This window comes from Schistocerca cancellata, chromosome 5 (genome assembly GCF_023864275.1).
Source record: "Schistocerca cancellata isolate TAMUIC-IGC-003103 chromosome 5, iqSchCanc2.1, whole genome shotgun sequence".
Taxonomy (NCBI): domain Eukaryota; kingdom Metazoa; phylum Arthropoda; class Insecta; order Orthoptera; family Acrididae; genus Schistocerca; species Schistocerca cancellata.
Window position 1 is genome coordinate 184,170,743 of NC_064630.1, and position 14,458 is coordinate 184,185,200.

Below are 14,458 nucleotides of genomic sequence, written 5' to 3' on the forward strand. Positions count from 1 at the left end.
AAGATGAAATAGTAACAGACGAAAAAGAAAGAAAAGCTAGAAAATTAAGTAGAGAAACGAAAATAAAATACGGAAACAGTCACAAGACAAGGTATTGAAGTCTCAAACAGAAAGGGAATGAACACAAAAGGAAAACAGTTTAAAAAAAAAAACATTTAAAACAATTGTAAATATATACCATCCTGAAGAGGCTGTTCTAGAGGAGTAGTATATTTATTTATTGTGTTTAAAAACAAGCGTAAATGTTATTGTGTGGTCCAGTATAAAAAGAAATTGTTAACTGATTTTTGCTTCCAAGAATATTACATGAGAATGAAAACATAACAGTATGATAATTAGCCTCGGCGTGTTCGTACTTTAAAGAGCATGGACTCGAACAGGAAGTTATTGTGGACCCACACAACACTCCGATGAATACTCCTCTCACCATCACCATCGGGCTGTGGTAGTCGAATCCTGGATATAGGCGTAAGCTGAAAGGTAAAATCTTAAAACTAATGTTTCTCTTCGCTGCGGTTCATCGCTGTGAAAAAATATTTGTTAAATGTTAAAGCGAGAGGTCTCTGCGCTTCCGCTATGATTTCGCTTTGTAGACAGAAGCGTAATGGCTCCCGTTGAAGCAGCGGCCGCTAAAATTGTGGAGCTGTAAACGTCTTAAGATAAATTAAACCAATGCAAGGAACATGACAGAGGGCTCACTGTACATCGAAATAACTCACATATAAACTTTAACGTACTATATTAACAAGGTTAACAGCATAAACGCTTACATTACTTTCGTGCTACAAGATGTCTGCTTCTTAGCACCAAAAACAAGCGAAGAAAGAGGAAGAGAAGAACAGTCTAGGAGCGTTCTTCTCCCTTATTATTAGCGTAGAACTTATTACATAAATAGTTTACTCCTGGATACTATGATTAAATTTAGTATTTACTATAGAACATGGATATTTTACGCCGCTTATGCAGTCGGTGGAACACCTAAGTTTCGTGTAGATTTATTCAAGCGTGTTATACATTTCTGGTTCCAAGGTTTTTGTTTTTTCGTTTTAAACGTCTTTACGACTCAATTGTCGCTGGGAAAATGTCCCCCGAAATGTTCATGACACAACAGTATTTTCTTTTATTTGTCCCTAACATTTGTTTCCATGCATCCACAGTACTCGCACACTTTGTAAAGTTTTTACTGTTCACACATTAGTAACAGTTTTAACATCTCATCGTTCTTTTGGTTTTCATTTACATTCGTAGTCATTTAGACAAAACATGAGACCACAAGATAAACATTACATACGCAGGTAGTGATATTAGAGTGAATAAATCTTCTGTGACTTGGTTTTGTAAAACGATGTAACTATGTTGCTATCCCGAGATCGTATCTTACCTTGGCTGCCTTGACTTTGGCTGTTGCAGCTCAGATTGTGCCCACAGGCGCTCATACACGGGATAGGCTAAGATTTTGGAAATTTCCAGGGATTGTGACTATTCGCTACCCATTTGGCAAGGCCTGAAGGAAAACCCCGGGGGAAAACCTAGGCGGAGCGATGGACTGACCCATTTTCATAGTTATTGAACTATTACTTATTGCAAGATCCTGATAATACCATAGGATGTGTTTGATTTTTGCAATGATATTGGTATATGTGAAGTTATCTATGACAAATTGTTCGTTCGTTGTGGAGAAAGCTGTTCTGTGTCCTGTTGTTGAGGCTGGTTCTTGGCGGTGCTGGTAGGTGCTGGCCGGTAACCATTGGAGGTGGAGAGGTCGGCGGCCGGTTCGTGCATACGTAGTACCCGTTGGCGCGTCGGTTGTGTCCAGCTGATGCAGCACCTCCCCCCCCCCCCTCCCCCCACCACCGCTCGGTGACAAGACTACGCATAGCAACTCATCTCCGTCAGCGTATATGGGAAAACATAGGCACAATGTAACACTTCCTTCTCCCTACAGACATTATAACTAGTGGGAAAAGGACGAATTATTAATTTGGCTGCTAATGTGAAGCTTTCGCCGGTCTTGAAGTCACAAGCTAGTATGCCGTGGCAGAAGTCATGACATTTGTATTGACACGCCGTTCACACTCTATATTATTTTCGTGTACACGTCGCAATTTAGTTTCGTGAATGACGCTTATTGCACACGTCGCATTCGAAGGCACATTTTAGCATCCAATAACGAGTACGCTACTACCCTAAGCATTCGTTGCGCATCTGCGTTCGCTGTATTTTTAACAGTCCGCGCATAGTAGAGCAGATGTGTGTTATTAGCCTAAATGAATGTACAGTCGGCCTCAAAGACACTGGCCATGTGTTCATTTCGTGTTAAAGTTTCCACACTCTTAGAGGACACACACACAGTGTTTGATCAAGATATTGTCGTCTGCCGTGTCTTTTCACTATATAACGTTCAATACCTGTACTTCACTGCCTACAGTAAAAAGTTTAAGTTTCACACAGGTCAAGGTTAATTGTCTCGGCTGGCAAATTCAGCACCGACAGTTTTAAATTCAAGTCAGACTCTTTTACAGTTCATTCAGGGTTCTGCAGTTCTTTCCTTTACAAATTACAGTTCATAATTATGTTTGCATATACAGGGTGCCTCAATTATCTTGACCACCCTGAACAACTGTTTGTCCAGATGCAACATACAAAATTTTTCAAGCAAATGTTCTTTAGACGAGAGAAGGACACCAGTCAGCTTGATTGCCTTCGTTGTTGCTTTGTTTTTTACAAAGAAATGCTCAGCGGTATGACTTTTTTAAATGGCAGCCTGTATTTTTTATTCGGTGATTCATTTCTTCTCCTAAAGACCTATCTACATCTACTTCTACATGATTACGCTGCAGTTCACATTTAAGTGCTTGGCCGAGGGTTCATCGAACCACAATCATGCGGTCTCTCTACCATTCCACTCCCGAACAGCACGCGGGAGAAACGAACACCCAAACCTTTCTGTTCGAGCTCTGATTTCTATTTTATTTTGATGATCATTCCTACCTATGTAGGTTGGGTTCAACAAAATATTTTCGCATTCGGAAGAGAAAGTTGGTAACTGAAATTTCGTAAATAGATCTCGCCGCGACGATAAACGTCTTTGCTTTAATGGCTTCCATCCCAACTCTCGTATCATATCTGCCACACTCTCTTCCATATTACGTGATAATACAAAACGAGCTGCCCTTTTTTGCACCCTTTCGATGTCCTCCGTCAATCCCACCTGGTAAGGATCCCACACCGCGCAGCAATATTCTAACAGTGGACGAACGAGTGTAGTGTAAGCTGTCTCTTTAGTGTGCTTGTTGCATCTTCTAAATGTCCTGTCAATGAAACGGAACCTTTGGCTCGCCTTCTCCATAATATTATCTATGTGGGCTTTCGAACTGAAGTTGTTCGTAATTTTAACACACAGGTACTTAGTTGAATTGACAACCTTGAGAATTGTACTATTTATCGAGTAATCGAATTCCAACGGATTTCTTTTGGAACTCATGTGGATCACCTCACACCTTTTGTTATATAGCGTCAACTGCCACCTGCCACACCATACAGCAATCATTTCTAAATCGCTTTCCAACTGATACTCGTCCTCGGATGACCTTACTACACGGTAAATTACAGCATCATCTGCGAACAATCTAAGAGAACTGCTCAGATTGTCACCCATGTCATTTATATTGATCAGGAACAGCAGAAGTCCCAGGACGCTTCCCTGGAGAACACCTGATATCACTTCAGTTTTACCCGATGCTTTGCCGTCTATTACTACGAACTGCGACCTTCCTGACAGGAAATCACGAATCCAGTCGCACAACTGAGACGATAACCCATAGGCCCGCAGCTTGAATAGGAGTCGCTTGTGAGGAACGGTGGAAAGAGTTTTCCGGAAATCTAGAAATGTGGAATCAACTTAAGTTCCCCTGTCGATAGCGGCCATTACTTCGTGCGAATAAAGAGCTAGCTGTGTTGGACAAGAACGATGTTTTCTGAAACTATGCTGATTACGTTTCAATACATCGTTCCCTTCGAGGTGATTCATAATGTATGAATACAGTATATGCTCCAAAACCCTATTGCAAACCGACGTCAATGATATAGGTCTGTAGTTCGATGGATTACTCCTACTACCCTTCTTAAACACTGGTGCGACCTGCGCAATTTTCCAATCTGTAGGTACAGATCTACCGGTGAGCGAGCGGTTGTATATGATTGCTAAGTAGGGAGCTATTGTATCAGCGTAATCTGAAAGGAACCTAATCGGTATACAATGTGGACCTGAAGACTTGCCCGTATCAAGCGATTTGAGTTGCTTCGCAACTCCTAAGGTATCTACTTCTAAAAAACTCATGCTAGCAGCTGTTCGTGTTTCAAATTCGGGAATATTCCATTCGTCTTCCCTGGTGAAGGAATTTCGGAAAACTGCGTTCAATAACTCCGCTTTAGCGGCACAGTCGTCGGGAACAGTACCATCGGCACTGCGCAGCGAAGGTATTGACTGCGTCTTGCCGCTTGTGTACTTTACATACGACCAGAATTTCTTCGAATTTTCTACCAAATTTCGAGAAAACATTTCGTTGTGGAACCTATTAAAGGCATCTCGCATTGAAGTCCGTGCCAAATTTCACGCGCCTGTAAATTTTCGACAATCTTCGGGATTTCGCGTTCTTCTGAACTTCGCATGCCTTTTCCGTTGCCTCTGCAACAGCGTTCGGACGGGTTTTGTGTACCATTGGGGATTAGTTCCATCTCTTACAAATTTATGAGGTATGAATCTCTCAATTGCTGTTGCTACTATATCTTTGAATTTGAGCCACATCTCGTCTACATTAGCATAGTGAGTTCGGAAGGAATGGAGATTGTCTCTCAGGAAGGGTTCTAGTGACACTTTATCCGCTTTTTTAAATAAAATTATTTTGCATTTGTTTCTGGTGGATTTGGGAGAAATTGTATTGAGCCTAGCTATAACGACCTTGTGACCACTAATCCCTGTATCAATCATGATGCTCTCTATTAGCTCTGGATTATTTGTGGCTAAGAGGCCAAGTTTGTTTTTGCAACCATTTACAATTCGCGTGGGTTCGTGGACTAACTTCTCGAAATAATTTTCGGAGAAAGCATTTAGGACAATCTCGGAAGATGTTTTCTGCCTACCACCGGTCTTGAACAAGTATTTTTGCCAACATATCAAGGGTAGGTTGAAGTCCCTACCAGCTATAACCGTATGAGTGGGGTATTTATTTGTTACGAGACTCAAATTTTCTCTGAACTGTTCAGCAACTATATCATCGTTGTCTGGGGGTCGGTAGAAGGAGCCAATTATTAACTTAGTTCGGCTGTTATTCAGAAATGTATCACAGTGTACCATTCACTGAAACACAACGTTATTAATTACATAACACAACACTGACATTCACGCCCCCAGCGCTTAGTGCAGGTACTCGGGGTAATGGAACATATGCACCTGCTGACGTTGACAGAGGACAAATGTAAACTTAAGTAGAATGCACCCCCGTCATTCCGTCAACCATCGTCAGCTGAAGAATTGTGTGTGTAGAATGTACACCAACGATGAGGAGGTAGAAATGCTACTCATCTATGTGGAATGTAAGTTACCAGAAAAGTAATTGCAATACAGTTTTCTTACGTACGGGTACATTTAGTACAGTACTTTAGTCTTTTTAAATACTGTTGTGGAGAGTAAGCATACAGTAAAGACTGTCCTTCCTCCAAACTGCATCGACATAACGTTTCTTTTATTGCTGTTATTGGAGGTTGGTGAAATGCTACTCAGGCAGCGGAACGATACAGAGAGCGATATCGTGACAAGAACCCACCTTCCCGACTGATGTTTTCTCGTCTTGTTGCGACGTTTCAGGAAACGAAAAGTTTCAACCCACGACAACGCAATCGTCATAGTACTCGCACAGACGAAGCTACCGAAGTTACTGTTCTCGCTTCCGTTGCTATGAATCCACATGTGAGCACACGACAGCTTGAACACGTGATTGGCATTCCTAAAACCAGTGTACATCTTATTCTTACACGTCACCGGTTCCAATCTCACCGTATACACCTACATCAAGAATTGATTGTGAATTATCTCCAGAGTCGAGTACAGTTCTGTTTGTGGGCACAGCAGCAAATCCTCGCCGACCCGGATTTCTTCTCCAATGTTCTATTTACCGATGAATGTATCTTCTGAAACAAAGGAACATGCATTATTGGTCCAGCGAAAACCCACGATGGCTTAGACAGGTGGAACATCAGCGTCAGTGGCGAGTTAACGTCTGGTGTGTGATGCTTGGTACTACAATTATTGGCCCTTATTTCATCAATGGTAGTCTAAACGACATAGCGTATGCCAACTTCCTCAGGCGAATTCTTCCTCCTCTTCTGGATGAAATGCCACTAAGAACCAGGATGCTTATGTGGTATCAGCACGATGGATGTCCAGCACATAATGCCTTGCGTGCACGTCGTGTTCTCAATCGAAGGTATCCTGCCAGATGGACTGGTCGATGAGGAACAGTTACTTGGCCTGCTAGGTCTCCTGATTTAAATCCCCTGGACTTTTTCTTCGTGGATGCACTAAAAACCACTTTGAGCACCTTTGAATGTTCTACTCTACATTTATTGCCTTTTGAAATGAGGTCGGCTATCAAGTGCGTTCGTGTATGGCATGTACAGCTGACAAAACACAACGTATTCGAAGAAAAACGGGTAAATGTGGTGTATTCTGCTGTACATAGTGTTAACAGTTTTGCAGTGTGTTTCTATTAGTCTGTTTTCATTTTATGTTTTAACAGTGTCTGATGATGGGACTAGATGAAACCAGTTATTAAAGAAATTTGAGATTTTGACGAAGAAATTTAATAAAAATGCAATATATATCAAAAGCTATTACACAGACGTTGTGTGTCAAGTTGACTGTATAGTTTCCGGTGGCTAGGAAAGGTAATTGTGCAGTTAACGTTCCACTGCGCAAAAGTACACGTGTTTCACATAAAACGTAGGCATTCTGGCTGGCCATCAGAATTCCAGCGAAGCATATAGCTGATCAACAATAAACAGAAATTACTGAAAAAAGGGACGCATTACCAAATTCTAAAGAAACAATGTTCACTCCAACACTACACCTGTAGGAAGTCAGTTGGTTGGGCGATGTTACTCGGGCACTTGCTGTCAACTTTACTGGATAGACACTGCCACATAATTTAACTAAACCGCTTAGCTCAATATTTGGCCGAAGTTATTAGTTACTGAACCACTCAGCACTGGCCCAAATTAGCAGTCTAGTGTAAAGCACTGGCTTATGGCACTGAAAGATTATTCACAGCAGTTGTTGTATCTTGAGTCAGTGATAACTCTGTATGTGTATCACACTGCCACAAAATTTTCATCTTTGGGAGAAGAAATCGTCACGGTAAAGAGCAAATTACGATACTATACGAAAGCAGTTACCACTTATTGAAGCCGTCATCAGATATCTTGTGGCCATCATGCTACACCCAAGTGAAGCAGGACTATTCGGGTAGGTACTACTAGTCAGACGCCAAAAATGTCGCTTGATGAAATGCAAAATTTATTACATGCAGTATGAAGCAGCGATCAGAATAATTTTTTAACAGAATATTTTTACAAGGCGTGATACGAAAAGCACAGGTATTTGAGTTTGTATTAGGCACTATTGTCTCGATATTTGCTCTGCTCAGCAGACACACACTTTTCCGGCGGTGTTTTAATTGTTCGTTAGTGGCAGGGTAGTTAGAAGGTGCAGCAGTAGGGACCTGCAGGGCCTAGTCGACCTCCGAACCACAGCTCACCAGCCAGCTCGACGGTGGAGTGCTTCCGGCGACTCCATCTCGCCGTATCCGCTTTCGCCACTCTGGAAAGCGACTGCTGGAGCGACGCCGGTACCTACGTCGGTGGCCGGGCTGGAGTTATTAAGCGTGCGAGCAGAGAACTGTGCTGATCGTGGGAAGGGGAGAGGGAATGAGAGAGAGAGAGAGAGAGAGAGAGAGAGAGAGAGAGAGAGAGAGAGGAAGGGGGGGGGGAAGAGAATGAGAGACAGAGAGAGAGAGAAAGAGCTGCCTGCGCGCTTCGCTTCTTCGGGAACGCGTCGCGCGGAATTCGCCTCCTGGGAAATACACGAGATATAACATGTCACATGTAGGAAATACATAGACACGCTGAGGAGGGTGAACAGAAGGGGTTCCGCCAGCGGGAAGTGGAAGGCAGAAAGCGCAGAGGACGTGCGCACCGGAAAGCGAGTAATGCAAATTGGACGAGGAAATATTTTATTTCTACCTGAACGGTTTAGATATTGAGAAATATCTTCCTTTACAGGCTTAAGCATGTATGGAAGGGCTCGAATTTTTACATTGCATTCGCATCGAGGAAGACATTTCACTCGGTCACGGATCCCCCACGAGGGGCGTGGCAGCCACCCCCCACACTCCACCAGGGGGGCCTCGCTGAATTCCGCTCCCAACGACGTCCAACAGCACAGCGCCTCCGCCTGCTCTCTGGAACATCCACGCAGGAAGAGAGCAAAGTCAGGAGGTGTATCATTTCGGAGACAATGTGCAGCTCTTCTGAATGCAGTGGAGTTGCAATGTAGCACTCAGGTTTTTGCTGTCACTAGGGTATAGCTTGGAATCTAACATGAAACTAGAAACAAAGACTTGCAGATATTTCCTTCCTGCCTCGAAGGAAAAATGTACTGATAGATACAGCTGTACCTCAGACATGCCACCGCATAATACTCATTTCCATATTTAGCAGAACTGAAGAGGTAATCTGAGTTCTAACATAGTGACCTACCTAAAACGAAATGACTCTCTTGCTGGTAACAGTACCACAAACACTTCGAGCTCGTGCTCTCCACACTCGATGGACATAGGAAGCTGGATGTTTGAAGGATGCACTTGTCGGTTTTTCACTTCGATTAATATAAAATTAGTTTCACATACGAAGTTCGATGCTAAAGAATACAACATCATTCTACAGCAGGCGAACAGAACGCATATTGTCATTGGGAGAACAGTGGTAACATTTAACAGATGTACATTCTGCATCAGTGAAACCTTCCCGTCTCCTCTATATCTCTTTTGATACGCAACCTTTCCTTCTACAATAACCTATGAAACCTTCCCTTAGGATTTCTATCTCTTGCTTTAATAATAACTAAAGAAATCTTCCCTTTTAAATTAATTCTCTTTCTCAATCTTCGGATACAAATTTATATGGTGCTTATTAAAAGTGATTTTCTGATTATTTCGACGAAACATAGAATGTATCGTCGTCGTGTCCCTCAGTCGTTACTTGCAAAAACCCAAAACTGTTCCTTTCCTTTTTTACTGTTACTGGATCGCCATCTTACTGCTACACCGAACTGCGACATGAATATACTTACTCTCTTTTACTATACTCTATTAGCTGCTGGTGGGCTGTCATAATAAGTGGTTGTATTTATTAGCAAAGCTGACGTTATGCTTTAATTAATTTGACTGAAGTTACGAAATTCACAGTTAAACTTTTTCTTGACAACAATTAAATTTTTTAAAGTTTTACGTTGATGATTTTTGGTATGGATTATAATCAGTAATGCAATATTGCTGGCAAAATAAATTATATTCTGAATGAAATGATTTTACAAACGTTCAAATGAGACTTACTTTTTACAATAATCTCACAACTAGCATTGCGCAAATATACCTTCAGTAGTCTTGAGTTTCTCAAAAAATAATTCAATAATATTAGTTCCTCTTATGTTAATAGTTAGCTGATGTCTATGTACATCCGTTTGTAATCTCTTGCAAATCATAACTAGTGGCTGGCAGGTACACCGCTCCTCTCAACATCTCGCTTCAGACCTGCAACCGACTCGCTTCACATCTCGCTTTCTACTGACTTCCTACGAACGCTACAGTGCGGTCTCTACCGCCAACAATGCTTTCTGGTGTAGACAATCCCTGCTACCATTACAAAATGTATCACTGTGCGGTCTTTCCCGCCAACATTCCCTGCTACCACAATTATTTCCAACATGACAAATATTATTTATTCCTAGTTAATCCTATTAATATAATATAAACATCTTTCATAAATTGTGGTTTGACAATAGACAAAAGAAATATAAACGTCTTACATCAGTAAGCCATTTATGTGTTACAACCACAGTCATTTTTAATGGCACACTATTCGCTGCAGCATTTTACACTAAGGTGACAAAAGTCATGGTATACCTCCTAATATAATGTCGGACCTTCTTTTAGCCGGCCTATTATAGCAGCTCGACAACGCGTGCACTCAACAATACGTTGGAAGTTCCCTGCAGAAATACTCCGTCTTTAATTGTCCATTATTGCGGAGCTGTTCCCGGTGTAGGATTTTGTGTAGAAATTGACCGTTCGATTTTGTCCCATATGTGGCCGACGGAATTCTCGTCGGGCGATCTGGGTGACAAAATCACTCTCTCGAATTGTTCAGAAAGCTCTTCAAACCAGTCACGAACATTTCTGGCCCGGTGGCATGGCGCACTGTCACCAATAAAACTTTCGTCGTTGTCTGAGAACATGGAATCCATGAATGGTTACTAATGGTGTCCAAGTCAGCGATCGGTTCAGTGAGACGACAGGACCCAGTCCATCCCATGTAAACGCCAACCAGACCATTAGGGACCCATCACCAGCTTGCACAGTGCCTTGTTGACAACTTGGTCCATAGCTTTCTAACATTCTGCGTGGTGTCAGTTGTTCTATGTCGTGTCTCCCTACCACTTTCGCGCAACGACGCCCTGAGCGTGTTTTTTTGGGAATTGACTAGTTTGAACCTGGGACCTGTTGCTGGTAAGGAGACTCCAGACCACACACGACATGTTAAGCTTACCATTGGAAATTTTATTGTACTCACAAAACATTGTTTATAAATTGCACTATTGATAAAAGGAAATGATTTAATACAGGATGATAAAAACCAACTGCGTTCAACAAAAATGTGAACGAATATTCCCTGAATGGGTTTCCAAGTTCTACAATGGATCGAAGGATGACCAATGCCATAGCACAGCTATAATCTAGGTTTAAATTAAGTTTCACAAAAGGGAAAACTATCAAAATGGTCTACAGCGACCCTCAATTATCTTTAATTACTTATCTAACTTGTCGTAAATTACAGTGGCTGATGTGGCTTCTCAATAATTATATAACAGAAAAATCATCGCGTTTCAGATTTTAACTTACGTAGCAAATGTGAATACGATGAGCTTCAATTGACGATCGATACTAATATTACGTAAAAAGGGGATGTAACAGACGAGACTTCTGCAGTTCTGAGTGAAGCCTTATGCGCTCAAAAATGCGGCATCGCGTGCGTTCATTACCTTGTCGGTGTTCGTCAGGGAGCAGCGGCCGGCGCAGCTCCATACAGCTCGGAAGCAACTCTCTCCTAACTTCTCCTTACTACAATTTACCGAAGTTGGTTTTAAAAAAAACTATCTGGCTGTGTTTTCATCTGACCACTCAGGGTCTCAATGTTAACCTTAAGCTCCGCCTACAAAAATTCTGTCTATCCAATGAGAAACGTTATACTTTTCGTGGTGGGGCAATGTTTTTAAAGTTTGCAACTAATAGAGACGCGAAAAAGTCTCACGCTAAAACTTGCAGCTGGTGTGGCCCTTTTAGTGTTATCGTAAGATCTACACTGTTCTTCTGGAGGGCTCTATCTTTTAACATGGGCTGGGGGTGGTCCTGGCGGTTGGCTGGCGACGTGGGTGTCCGTCCCTTATCGTAGGGCCTTCTAGCTTAACACGGTTCTGCTCTCAGATTCTGTTCTCGTTTCTCCCCTCGTAACTGCGTCTGTCTCACGGTGGGAAGGTATGATATGCATTTAGGCATTCTTGTGTTAGTCTGTGGTATTCCATTTGCTCACTCGTTACTCGTATTACTTTGGTTAATTTAATGTCACGATTTATTCGGAGCTATGTGACATACTACTGGATTTGCTTGTCATGTCAGGGTTTTCAAGGAAGGTGTTAGATTTGCCTGACACCTTACAGCTTCATGGTGTGTGCCCAACACTCGAACCATACGATCCACTCTTACCAACTGACATCGAGACCCACGTGACCAAAGCACGGTTTTCCAGTCGTCTATGGTCCCAGCGACATGGTCATGAACTCAGAGAGACGCTGCAGGGGATGTCGTGCTGTTAGCACGTCACTCGTCTGTTGGGACAGCGCTTGAACGCCATACTTCGCCGCACTGATCTGATGAATACGTTCGTCGTACGTCTCACACTCAACCCTCCGATTGTTTCACGCTTAGTTGCTTCTCTGTCAGGACTCATTACACTACGCATAGGCCGTTGCTCTTGGTTGTTAAGTGAAGGCCGTCGGCCACAGCAGTGTCCGTGGTGAGACGTCATCTCTGAAATTTGGTATTCTTGGCACACTCTTGACACTGTGGATCTCGGTATACTGAATTCCCTAATGATTTCCGAGAGGTTGAGGTTTGATGTTTTCGGGCGCTAAAATGATTTCCGAAATGTGCAGTCCCACGCATCTGGCTCCAACTACCATTCCGTCATAATAACATCGGAAACATTTTCATGTAAATCACCTGAGCGAAAGTGACAGCTCCGCCAATGCACTGCCATTTTATTCCTTGTGTAGGCGAAACTACAGACATCTGTACATATATGTGTACATTTCTAGCCCAAGACGTTTGCCTCCACAGTGTAAATCTGTCCATGACGTCCTCTGTGCTAGTAGGTGGAAAGAGTATAACTTATGAGATCACTACTTCCCATTTAATGTTAGAGTAATTCTGTGCGATGAGCGTAGATTGGGTCAAATGAAATATCCAGTCATGCTCATCATGCAAATGTTTACAGAGTATATTGCATATGGGAACAAATTCTGTAGTCTCTAGCTATATCAGCCATAAATTGCCTTGTATTCTTCCTAAAAAAATACGGCCTTCATAATCAATAACTCGTCTGAAGTTTGCTGAAAAGTTACAGTGTTAACAGTAGATAGAACATGGGAGTTACAATACATCCAGCGTTCAAAGTTATGCCTGGTTTCGGAGATACATGATGAAAAGTATTTGTTGATTCTAAACACAAGTTTGTAATCTACAGCTACTGTCATTTGTACGATGGAAGTCAGCAGACAAGAAACTGCACCGAGTGAGGTGGTGCAGTTGTTAGCACACTGGACTCGCATTCGGGTGGACGACGATACATTCCCGCGTCTGGCCAACCTGATTTAGATTTTCCGTGATTTCTCTAAATCGCTCCACGCAAATTCCGGGATGGTTCCTTTGAGAAGGCCCGGCCGACTTCCTTCCCCGTCCTTCCATAATCCGATGAGACCGATGACCTCGCAGTTTGGTCACTTCCCCCAAACAACCCCAATCAACCCAAGAAACTGCTAACTATGTGTTCATTAATTATTCATTTTTGTCATTTAAAATTAGTCAGTGGCGATAGTTAGTGCTGTCATACTCAGTACACCTCAGCAATTTCATTAAATAAAAACAAAAATGCAAGTGTCTCCTTAGTTCACAAGCAGTCTTGCGAATAAGAGAAGAAAGAAATAGCACAATTCAAGAAAAAGTACAGCTTGCGTCATTCACACACAGCGCCCTGCAAGCACCAGATACAGGCGAACCGGTAGATTGTCGGTTTCTGGATTCCCGAAAACCTATTAGATCCTACCAAACTGTCGATTAATAACAAAATCTTCAGGATTATGCGATATCGATTTTGAGGTACAATAATAGACCCCAGAAAGCTGTACCGGAATGCCGGTATTAAATAAATTAAAAAAGTGTGTAACCAAAGAATCAACTTCTAATACTCTACACACAGAAATGTATCTTCTTTTTACAATCTTATTGATATACTAAAAGATTATGATATAATTTTCACTTGTTGTAATGAGTGACTGATTAATGTTCCGGATTGTACCCGATTAAATTATTAGTATATCTTTTAAACAGGGGTAATACTAAGAACAGATATGAAATGACATTAGGAAGTTCAATCAGTTATAGGTAAGGGAAATGAATGACAGGATTGATAGTGGTCTGGGAAATTACTTACAAGACGCTAGTACGACTAGTTCCAGAGTACTGTTCCAGAGTTTGGAGTCCTTATCAAGTAGGCGAAGCAGAAGTCATAGAACAAATTCAGCCACCCCGTGCTAGGATCGTAACATGTCAGTAAGTCCACATGAAAGCATAACACAGATGCTCAGGGAACTTAAAGAGGAAACGTGCGAAACATTTTTGGATATATAAGGGGCGATCCAAATGTTTCCGTGTGAAGACGTTGCTGCAGCGTATATGCAACGTAGCGCGACTCCGCTGCTGGTCTTTAAGCATCGACATGTAGGCAAGGGATCACTGTGGTAGTCGTGTCTTCCCGTCGTGCGTGCAATAAATGCAGAAACGTGAAATAT